The sequence below is a fragment of the Daktulosphaira vitifoliae genome, unplaced genomic scaffold (genome assembly GCF_025091365.1).
Source record: "Daktulosphaira vitifoliae isolate Bord-2020 unplaced genomic scaffold, ASM2509136v1 Scaffold_1, whole genome shotgun sequence".
Classification (NCBI taxonomy): domain Eukaryota; kingdom Metazoa; phylum Arthropoda; class Insecta; order Hemiptera; family Phylloxeridae; genus Daktulosphaira; species Daktulosphaira vitifoliae.
In genome coordinates this window covers 83906645-83919205 of record NW_026099572.1, presented here as the reverse complement: position 1 = coordinate 83919205, position 12561 = coordinate 83906645, and positions in this window count along the sequence as shown.

The following is a 12561-nucleotide window of genomic DNA, read 5'->3' as shown; positions in this document are numbered from 1 at the left end:
GAAATTTCATTAGTATATTTAAACATTTAAAAGGTACATATATATATATATATCTTATTTTTATTGGTATACATTTAATTTTGTGTGATTGATTGATTGAAGTCTTAAATAAATTTTGACATTAATGATGTATTGTTTATATTACAAATAATTCATTATGATATTAATGATGTACTATGTATATCATTACACAAGGCAAAAACCACTCTGAAAATTAAGGGACAAGAGAGTAAAAAAAACAATTATTACGACAAAAAAAAAATTTTTAACCTACGACTATTAGAGATTATACGTGAAGTGTCTTTCGCACAGGAACAAGTCCGTATACTTCGGATGCAACTTATAATTTTTGTAATCTGCCCGGCCGAACCGTACTTGGGCACTGCGGGAATAATATATATGTATTAAGTATACATGACACACCACTGACCAATACCTTATATTTAGCAATTACAGCTCATTGTAATTAATAAAACAAAAAAGAAAATTGAACAGAAAATGAAAAATAAATAAGGCTCAAAACATTTTAATTAATAAAAAAACAAATGCAATACCCAGTCACGGATGGCACTTATTCTAAGACGGGGATCTTGGGCGCAGAAATGGCCAACGCCTCACAAAATTAGTACATTTTAACAAAAAAAAAACCATCATACGCGAAATATCGGCTACACGCATGTAGAAAAATACCACTTCGGTGATTTACAGAAAAGAGATAGCCAATCTTTTTACACAGACACACACGACGATGACGATCACGATTTAGGAGAGGGTATCGGCCTAACAATTTATAGAATATAAAAAAAGAGAAAAGTATGGAAAAATATGAAAATCATATTGGTATTGACAGTGGTGGCCAGTGTATATGTCAAATAGGGAACGATTATTAAATTGTTAAAAAATATTGTGTGTATAGTGTTCACCTTGACAGCAACAGTTTGATTACACGACCAGCCACGATCAGATATAACGTTCGCGCACCCATTATAAAGCAAAAACATTAAATTTATCTATACTATAAGAAATAATAATAGATTTAAAGGTTCACATTTTGTCACGTTACACATTAATCAAATAAATTGATAAATTTTTAGTTTTTTTTTCCTAATTTAATATTTGTAACATAATATTTTCTCTAGAAATAATATTTTACTAATATCTGATATGTTACTCCAGAGATTTTTAGATAGAAAAAAAAAGGAAAATAGGACAAATTTTTCAAGTTAAATTAACTTCAAAAAATGTAATTAACAATTTAAAGATACATAAAATGACAATAACTATACAAACCAATAATATAAAATTTAGTCTCAGTGGAATAAAATATTTTCAATAATAATTTCGTTATATTTTTAAGAGTTTAAATGTGTTTTGATAATTATTATTTTCGTCGAGATTTTTCAGACCTTAAGACCATGCCGTTCAACATATTTGCCTCTAGTTTTCCCTTTCTAACAATATTTCCTTCTAATCATCTCCTGGCTTTACTTTTTTCACGTCTTCTTTTACCCTGTGGACCTGTCTTAATCTTGAGCATCTTTAATATCTTTTTGTGTGGTACACTTTCTAGTAGTGTTCTCAGCAGCGATCATTTCTTAGACCATACGTGACCTGACCATAATAGTTGTCTATTAGTAATGTCTTCCACATTACTCAGACTTTGTTACAATTCTTTTAGTTCCCTATTTTTCCGAATTCTCCTTTCTCCAGTATTTTCATTTTTACATGAACCGTATATTTTTCTGAGTACTTTCCTTTCAAAAATAACTAGTGAATTTTCGTCTACCTTAGGTAACATCCATGTTTCTGACCCATAAGTTACTACTGGTTTTATTAATGTTCGTTATATTTGAATCTTTAAATGTACTGAAAGCGTTCTAGATGGCAGTAACTTTGTCAGCCCGAAGTAACACTTATTACCGGCTTGAATTCTCGCCCTCACATTACTATTTATTTCATTCTGTTGTGTCAACATGATACTTAGATATTTGGACTGTTGTACTCTTCTAAACTTATGACCTTTAACTTTTTTATTATTTAAAACGACTTTTCTTTAAACTACCACATGCTCTGTTTTATCTGTATTTATCTCCATTCCTATTTCAAAATTCTATCAGTTTTTCTGTTTGGCTTTTGAGTTGTACTTAAATTTCTGCCAACAGGACTAATTATTATTACTTTATACGATTTTTAATAAGAAACAAAATAGATGAAAACTGTTAATATTCTACTAGACATTATGTATAAGTATAAACCTAATAATACAAACAATATTTACATATTTAAAAAAATTAGATTTTTAAATATATCAAGTCCATTACTTGATTAATTTAATGATACCTTCTAATATTCACACAACAATAGTGATAACAAAATTGGTAAATTTTTCTTAGCATTTTTTGAATTAAATAAAATAATTAAGTGTACTTTTTTATTTATTAACTCGCAGTTGTATTCACGGTCTTTTGCTCTAATATTGTGAGTCAATTCAGTTCAATTTTTTGCGTATTAGTTCATAATTACCAAAATTTCTATTACACAAATTGTAAGTACTTATTGTTGTTATCAAGAACTCTCTCGTGGCTCATCCATTTCACTTTTCTTAACAGCTGTTATCTTGGTGACTAACGGTAGTCCACCAACTGACACACTCAAACTCTTTACTTTAAAATACATCGCTGTACTTTAGGTTGCATTTCACTAACATCAGGAGCTTCTTACGCCAACATATTTCCAGTAAAGATGACCTCTAATTCACCTAAAACTTCACAAATTTTAACCCGTTCTGCCTCTAATTCGTCTGCCAAATCATCTAAAACGCCTTCATCTTCTTCCACTTCCCTGTCTTTGGAAGATTATCATAAAACAATGAATGAGCTGCGTAAAACTCAGGAAGAGACTCTGTCTCAATGTAAACTACTGTGTCAGTCCCAAAGTAATAAATTTGCTGAGCTTAAGGCTGCCTTAGAGGTCTTAACTTTACAAGTTGCTGACCTCAAATCAGAGAATACTGTTCTCAAAAATAATGTTGCTGACCTGACAAAACGTGTAAATTCCATTGAAACGTACAAAAGTAGTCCTCATTCTAATGATGATAGTGTCCAAGTAATACTGCAAGAAATCTCGGAAAGGAAAAAATGTTCTCGTAATATTATTGTTAGAGGAATACCTGAATCTTCCTCTAGCTCATCATCTGATCGAATATCGAGTGACTCTTTGCGTCTGTCTGAAATTCTTCAACCCTTTCTTCCAGCAAACTCCTCGAGTTTAAAATCAATTAGACTTGGCAGACCTAACGATAGGGGAGCTCGCCCACTTAAGGTATTTTTATCATCTAAAGAACTAGCAATTAAACTAATATCCGACTTCTACGTATATAAACGCAGTCATATCGCAAATAATTTAATGAACACAATATCCGTTACTCGTGATCGAACATCTAGAGAACGTGAATCTATTCGTCGGATATATAATGAATTTGATAGTCGTAAAAAAAAATGGTGAGACCAACATCATGATTATGTATAAAGATGGCTTTCCTTCTATTGTAATAGCTTCTAGGTTAGCTCATTTTGGTAGTACCTCACTGGTCCAACCAAAAAACTAATTTGTTGTCTTCATCGTTTGTGTTATAATTATTCTTTTATCTCGTCAACTATTCAATCATCTGTTGATGATGTTACCTTACTACCTGGATGCTGTGTTAACCAATCATCGACAGATAAGTTATTGATTAAATGCTGTCGCAATTGTCATGCCGCTACGTCTTCTTTTGATATGTTTTTTTTAGAATTCAATAAATTTATAAATAAAATGAACAAATCCGAAAATGTTAATTTTGGATACCATAAAATACATAATTGTAATTTAAATATTTTTTACCAAAATGTACGTGGCCTAAAAACTAAACTTATAAATCTTAAAACCTCTATTCCTCTCTTTCACGCGTATAACATTTTAGTCCTAACAGAAACTTGATTGTCCCCTGATATCTCTAGTAGCGAACTTGATTTTACTGGTTACAATATAACGACGCTTGACCGAAATTCCAACAATAGCTCTCACTCCCGTGGTGGTGGAGTACTCATTGCTTTTAAGTCCACATTTAAATCACTTCCCTTATCCTTAGATATCATTAATGTTGAACAATCATTTGTCCTATTGTCCATTAATTCTATTTCCTTATTAATTGGAGCTGTGTATTTATCTCCGCAGTCTTCTTCTTCAGTTATTGATGCACATATTCTTTCAATTGAAACCATTCTCTTAAATTATAAGCCGCAGTTTGTTTTATTGTGTGGAGATTATAACATACCTAATGTTACTTGGTCTTCCGATAGTTTAGGACTTTCTGCCTCTGGCAGTTATAGTTCAATTTCTTCCTCTATAATAGATTCTTTCTCTTATTTCAACTTTTTTCAGCTTAACTCCCATCCTAATAATAAATAATAAATCCTACATATTAATTTGTATAGATAATAAAAAATACATCTATTTAATTTATGTTTAATTTAAATAAAAAAACATGGTATGCAAATCTATATATTTTTTTTTCAATATTTTATTTTTTAAATGATGATGTCTGATACAGTTTGTGATTGTGGTGCAATATTCGGAGACATCGACCATCTTCAAAAACATTGCAACAATAATTTGAATCATTGACCAACAATTTATTGCACTGTAGGAAAACATAAAAAAAACTGTTTTCCAACACATAGTTCGGACTCAAATATGGTAAAAGTTATACAAAAACAGTTTATAGGCTTAGTAGGATCAGGTTTCAAAGAAATTAATTCGGCCTTAAAGGGTGGTGTAAGATATTTTTTTATGAAAAATAATACAATCGTTGATGACATTGTCGATTTCATGGTTGAAATAAATCACGAAATAATAAATTTATTAAAAATGTCAACTGTAAAGGGTATGGTAAAATTCAATGTTTTACTGTACACAACGTACTTTCATACTATAACTGGTGAGTTCAAAGATGTATCATTCAAGTCGTGTAATAAAACAGTAGACTAAGGAACCGATTTTACATCAGTAATGGAAAAAATAACATTTAAGTTGGAAACTGAAAAATAAGATACGGAAATCAAGCAAAGTAGATGGTTGCTAATATCAATTGATGGTATTTTGTTGAGAGTACATAAATTTAACCCACTGAGGGGATCATCGCATATTGAATTACCTTCGTGTATAAAAAACAAAAAGGTTGTTATAAATATTAAAAACGATGATCAACAATGTTTCAAGTGGTCAATCTTATGTCATTACAATGAAAGAGATAAAATAAGTGATTGGAATGCTGTTTATATTGAATTATAACAACGTTTGAATATAGATTTTTTCGGTATTGATTTTCCAACACCAATTGAGCAAATTAATCGCTTCGAACGAAAAATCCTACAATATCGGTAAATGTCTATTTGTTGGACAATAAAAACATTGTTTTTCCATTGCGTGTAACTAAATCCAAAACCGCCACAGAACATATTGATTTACTATACTTGAAAAATAATGAAACTAACCACTATTGTTACATTTCAAAATTTTCAAAACTTGTATCAAAATAACGCTCAAAAAGTAAATGATATCATTGTAAACGATGTCTCAGCATATTTAACGAGCAACCGTTATTAACTCGTCCGAGTAGGAAAGAGGGACTTAAAGAACATGTAAAAACGTGTGGACAATTCAAGGAGGCTAGCATTGTTCTACCACAGCTTAACTCTGATTTTTCAATATTACGTTTTAAAAACATAAAACGAGAAGAACCAATACCATTAGTTATCTACGGTGATATGGAAAGTTTGCTTGTTCGAATGATGGAACAAATATTGGACAAGTCTATGATTATACAAAAACATAAACCAATGAGTTATTGTTTTTACATAGTACGCAACTCCAAAACATGAGTCAAGGACTACCGGAGGAACTAGTAATGTATCGAGGATCTGATGCTGCTAAACATTTTGTATCAGCGTTGAAGGATATTGGAAAAGAAGTATCAGATATCATAAAAATTAAAATCGAGATTAACCCTCTAACTACTGAAGAACAACACCGTTTCGATACCACAAAATATTGCGACTCGTGTTTAATAGAGTTTACCAATAAAATAGTAAAAGTCAAGGGTCATAATTATTGGATGGCAAAATTTCGAACTGTTTTATGCCACAAATGTAATTTACAACGACGGTATTCCGCTTTCATTCCAGTTATCAGGCATGATCTTTCAAACTATGACACGCACACGATAATACCAGAAATGGCTTACGACGATAAAAACATTAGTGTTATAACACACGGAAATCGGTTATCCTATACAAAAACGTAGACAATTGGGAAAAACTCGACGAAATAGCCAGTCCACGAAAATTTTTACAGTTCCATTACGAAATCTACAGTATCCGAAGAGGACTATGAACATGCAAAAAAAAAATGGCGACACTTTGAATACAAAACTATCGGTGATTACAGTGATAAGTATTTACTTGTCGACGTTATGGTATGTTGTTAATTTTTTAGTAATTAACAAATATAAATACATTTATTTTTTGGGTACTGGCTGACATATTTGAAAAGTTGACCACGTATTGGATTTCTCTGATAGTCTTCTAGATAGTATGTTGGCGGTAACGTTTGCCTAACCTTGACTACGTAATGAGTTTGGTGCTCCAGTTTGGCAAGTAACCCTTGTCAAACACTGATTTATGTACGCTGCTCCGTACCTTGTCGCCCACACGAAATTTTACCGGTAAATTATCCGGTATTTGACGCAACTTAAACCGGACTAGGTCAGGGTTTTTCACAGCTTGCACCGGTGTCATTCCGATTGTTCTATGTTTATGTACGTTGTTGTAGTCGTGCAACAGCGCAGACAACCGACTCACCCATTTGTACGAGCCACGTGCACTAAAGTCGCGTTACATTGTGTTTTTTAGTGTGCGTTTAAAACGTTCCACTAGATACGCTTTTATCGTGGAATAAGTAGAGTAGTGATTAGTGTATTGTGACATTAGTTTTTGAAATTGTTTACCATTGTCCATTTTTAAAAGCTTAGTATGATGACCTTGTTTCAGTATTCCATTCATAGCTGCGGTAACTTCTTTAGCTGTTTTATTTTTCAACAAGACGGCCCACGAGTATTTTGAAAATTCGTTAATGCACGTTAAAGTATACCGATGTTGTCGATCGGGGTATGCGCGCATTTACACGAGGTCAGCGTGTCATATATCATCGAGACCCTTGATATTTATCTGGGCACAGGTATACGTCCTATGCGCCTGCAGGAGGAGTTCGTTAGTAATGTTCTTATTCATAATGCCGTTGGTATCTGTTCAATGTAACCGGCTTGCTGCAGCTCTTCCAATATAGAAATGATTTCCGGTGAAACTCTAGTATTGCTAGTTGACCGGGCTGATATCAATAAATTTTTTGGGGTTCATCACCACTGATACATGTACTGATGGAAACATCCATCATCGTGTTCCACAGTGTATTTATCATCGTTTAAACTCTTGATAGTTAGCTGTAATTGTTGTTGTTCTTATTGTGACGCAATTTTATCCAATGGTTTAATGATGGACACTAACTGACGTTTTACGCGAGTCAAACCCAACCGTTTCGCTGCGCTACAGTGTCGGTGTGATAGGGCTCTACGGGGCTACGAAACGTCGGCACGAGCGCAGTTTCCCTAGCTCGGAGAATCGGGCGCGTCCTCAGGTTGCGGATAGAGGGACGGCCTGCAGATATGCAGGTTAGCTGCGAAATAAGCAGTCCATTAATTTGAGCTGACGAATAAGCGGTCGCGGATAGCGAGCCGCCCAAACGCTTGTTAACCCTGTAGATATACAGGATAGCCGTGAAATAAGCTTATATGTATGACGAATAAGCGATAGCGTTTGGATGAGAACGGAGAATTATGGCAACGCAACTAGTGAAATTAGCCGCTCATTGGCTGGAGGGACTTGCTATAAGGGCAACCCCCTCACAAAATCATTTACCAAATGACAATGGCACAAAAGGAGTAAAGGTTACTGCATCAGGGGATTCGGATGCCCCAGTGCCGGCGGTTGGTGGGGGGGAGGGTGTACCCACTAGGTGTCGTTATCAAACGAATACACGCCAATTGCAGGAGTGTGGAGGCAGGCTCCTGCAGCCAACCACGGGGTTGGTACTGCGACTGCAGGGAGTGGTGGTGACCAAGCCACTCCCACCGGTGAAATAGCCGGGAGGGTATTGGCAACGGATTGCACGGAGATTGGTACGGACTTGACGACGACCACCACCCCCCTAAATACGTCAGCAAAACCCTCTATCATAGAAAGATTGCGAAGCGCATCGAGAGGCGGGTTACAAGGGTAGGGCCTTCGGGTCCGACTATTGAAGTGGTGATTCATTTTTTGATTCATTGTTTCACAACGTGGTGTGGCCTCCCCCGTTAGCCGGATCCCAAAAGGCCGGATCCGTTGCCCGGGTTGCACCACGTGGAGGTGGGAGCAGGACTTCGCGAGGGTTGTCTTAAATAATTCACAAAACACAAATCACACAAACGGAGTGAGAAGGACAGGAGATGCTTTATGAAGGCTTCTCCGGCCCTCCCACCTTCTTGGGACAGTCCCTTGACCGGTGGCCCTCCCCTTTGCACGTGAAGCACGCGCCGGTCTGCTACAGGCCGTTTGCACGTGACTCCTTTCGAGGCACCTGTAGCAGCGCGGACTCTTGTCCTTTGGGACCCGGATCCGGCACGTGCTCCAACCCACCCTGAGTCGTGTCAGTCCGACCAGTGGCTGCGAGGCCCTGATGGGAACCTCGCACCACGCGAAGCGGCCCTTGCCGCTCCCATGTAGTCGGACTGACACCGAACCGACGGGTGTCGTCACTCCATCTTTGGAGAGGATAGTGGTCAACGCCCATACGACGTCCTCTTCCACTATCCACTCCTCCACGTCTAACAGCATGAACGCCACGGACATCATTGGGCGATGCACGCGGACGTCCGTGCCGTCCAAGGCCTCTCTGACCTTGGCATGCTAAATTTGCCTTGTTTGTAATAATTTCAACAACATTTTCACTGTTAGTACTCAGCTTAAATTTCTAAAAAAATTTCAAATTCTACATTATAATCTTATAATTTTATCAATATTATAATATATGGTAGGTAGGTATGTATATGCCTAAACTGTATATCTAAGATAAAAAAAAGAGATTTACTTCCACCTGTTTAGTCTGCTTTTAGAAATAAACAAGTAAATTATCATTGCTTGATCTTTTTTTCTCACTCATATCGTATTCCTATAGTTATAAATTATTATAATAAACGACTCTAATAAAAACTGAAAAGTAATAAAAATCATTATTGGCAATTCGAGGGGAAAATAATTTTTTATAGGCCCTGTTCGAATATTTATTTAACTCACTATATATATGTATATATATATTTACAACAAATATAATTATACATAAAGTAAACTCTCATAAATGAGCGAATATTTTACAGAAACACTACTAATCATTAGATAGTAATAATAAAATTAATTTTAAAATAAAACTGTAAAACACTTAATCTATTTTTTATGCGAGTAATTAAAATATTTTGTAATTCATCAGGAATATAATTGTAAAATAAAAATATAATTTTTAAAGATTTCAAATAAACAATTTTCTCATTGTTACTTTTTTCATAAAAATTATTATCATTTCAATTTTGGGTAAGATGTGGCAAATAATTTATGAAATATTTGAAAGAGTACATACATATGCTTTAAATAAAAAAAATCAAATTTGTCAAAACCCCCTAGGATTTTTGATATATTTTTAACACGCTTATATTAGTTTCACATGTATGTTGTTTGTCGTTTGTAAGTTTGTAACTCCATGCGGCGCGTGTTATTATGGGCGGGAGTGGCGGGGGGAACATTATACACGAGGCATATACGGCGGCAGCGGCGTCGGCTGTAGGAATATATAAATGAATATTAACATATGAATATATATATTAATAATAGCGGTGGCGGTAGGAATATATGATCATCGCATAATATTGCGGCACTTTCGGTGACGTCGACGACGCGATATTCGGCGTGATCCTCGGGCGTCAAAAGATTAGCAGCGTAGATGACGACGGTGCGCGAGTGCGGATCGGTTTGTTGAGGTTGTCACTTTGAAAACGGGAAGAAGACTACGGTATCATTAGCGGCGGGACATCGTGCGGCACTTGCTGGACTTTGCACCGTGGCGTATAACGCGCGATGTTGGTCAGTCAAATACTCATAAAATAGGGCGACGACTGATAAAGGTGGAACGAGTCGTGGGGCATCGTGTATAACGAAACGACGCGAGGCTGTGTCAATCACAATAAAAAATTGTTATATATGTATATAACTGATGACACACACGCGTATACGGGTACAAAAACCAAAAATAAAAAAAATTATACAGGAAAATATTGTTGTCGGCCAATGGTGAGCGGGGTGGGGTGAATGCGTTACGACAGTCTAGTCTCAAGGTCATAGTCGACGGGATACGCGACATAATAACACGTGCCGCGTGGAATTACAAACTTACAACATACAAGTGAAACTAATATAAGCGTGTTAAAAATGAAGATAAATTAAATAAAATTAATCCCAGAATATCTTAAGATATATATTTTTGAGATTAAACCGTTTATAATTTAGTTTTAGCAGAGAAATACAATTATTAATTATACAAAGTTCAAATGTGGTTTATTAAAATCATCATTTTTACTATAATCAACACTTGTTTGTCCTAAATCACAATTATTACCAAAATTATTAAATTCGTTGTCACTAAGTAATAGTCAATCAATATCTTTAGATATCAAAATTTTCTACTTGTGGTTAGATAAAATCATATTTGGGATCATTTTGCGACGGCAATATACTAATTTTTAATATTGTCAGTGATGTAATTTTAGTAAAATTATTTTTTTTATCTGGGAAGTTACTGGTATTTTTTACCCACTCTAACCAATGTTAGCATTATATTTTATGATGCCGAGGCGCAAAACAAATAAAGTCATACAAATTTGCTTACTCTTTCGAAATAAATACACACTTCGAACATTTTCGATGCACTAAGAATTAGTATTAATAATTCTTGGTGAATTATTAAAATACTGAACTTCAAAAGCGTAGCCTTTTGAAACGGATGTTAAAAACTACGGTCTCTTGATTAGACGCAATATTTAACTCCAAAATTGAGTTATTGATAAAAGTATTATATAGTTAGGTAAGAAAATTTTCTAACTATGACTCCCATTTAAAAATCCTGGTTACAGCTCTGCTGGACTACACTATTTACAAAAAAATTTTTGGGGAAAATAATACATTAAAATATTTTATAACTGACCAACTCGTATTTAAAATTATTTATCACATACTATATCTAGAATAATTATGCCACGATTATTTATACTTAAATGTGAATAATAGCGTGTTATACTAAAGTATTATTAAAATCAACTATTTAAACTATCGTGCCTTTAAACAGTTTTTATGTTCTTAGTTTTTATGCATTAATCGAATAACTACTCTATGAAAAACAAAATTGTCCTAACATGTAAATTATCTATTTAGTTAAACCACAATTATATTATCAAGAAAACTATCATTATCTATGACTTAATATATATATATATAGCGAGCATAGTATTTACGATTAAAGACGTGTTATGTGATAATATTAAACGTTATTAAATAATAAAAATGAGTAACTATCTCTATGATATTCCACAGATGACTTAATAAATTAACTACACGTGTTCATAATCTAACATTATCAACAAAATAAAGGTTACAGCGTAAATATTATAGAATACAAAAACGTTGCCCAAATAAAGTTTAAAACAAATTTCAAACTATATTTTTAATTAATATTTGATACCCAACTAAATTTAACTGTACATACAAAAGACTGTTTAATTTAACAACAAAGATTGACTATTTTTGTATATTATTATTTTTTTTATGATTGTAGTAGTGTGATATTTTGATTTTTATGATATTGATTTTTATTTTGTATTTTACAAAAAAAAATATAATAGAAAAAGAAAAAGTGATATTAAACTGGTTTTAGGGCCGTATAGTAAATAAGTAAATATGAAATGACAATTTAGTTCAAACTGTACTGTTCTACTTATATTTTTGATGAAGATGCCCTTCTCAAAAGCCTAAGAGCAGAAAATATAATCGAAAATAATCATAAACACTTTTTCGAGTCATAACAATTTGTACATATCCTCAAATTTTCCATGATTTTATCATTGCACACTATTATACCTTATGTGTACCGTGGTTACAATGATACCGAATTCTATAATCAATAATTTATTTTAAATAATAATTTTTTCCTTTTCCCTCAATTTCCATTTACCCCACTTCACCCTAATAAATATATATAAATGGATGTAAATTAATATGTTTAAAATTCATAGTTCAACGCTATCTAAATAATTGCATTAAGTAAACTTTATGACAGTGATTTTAATCACTGTTAGAAATCATCTATAGATGTCCAAACTTTACGGTG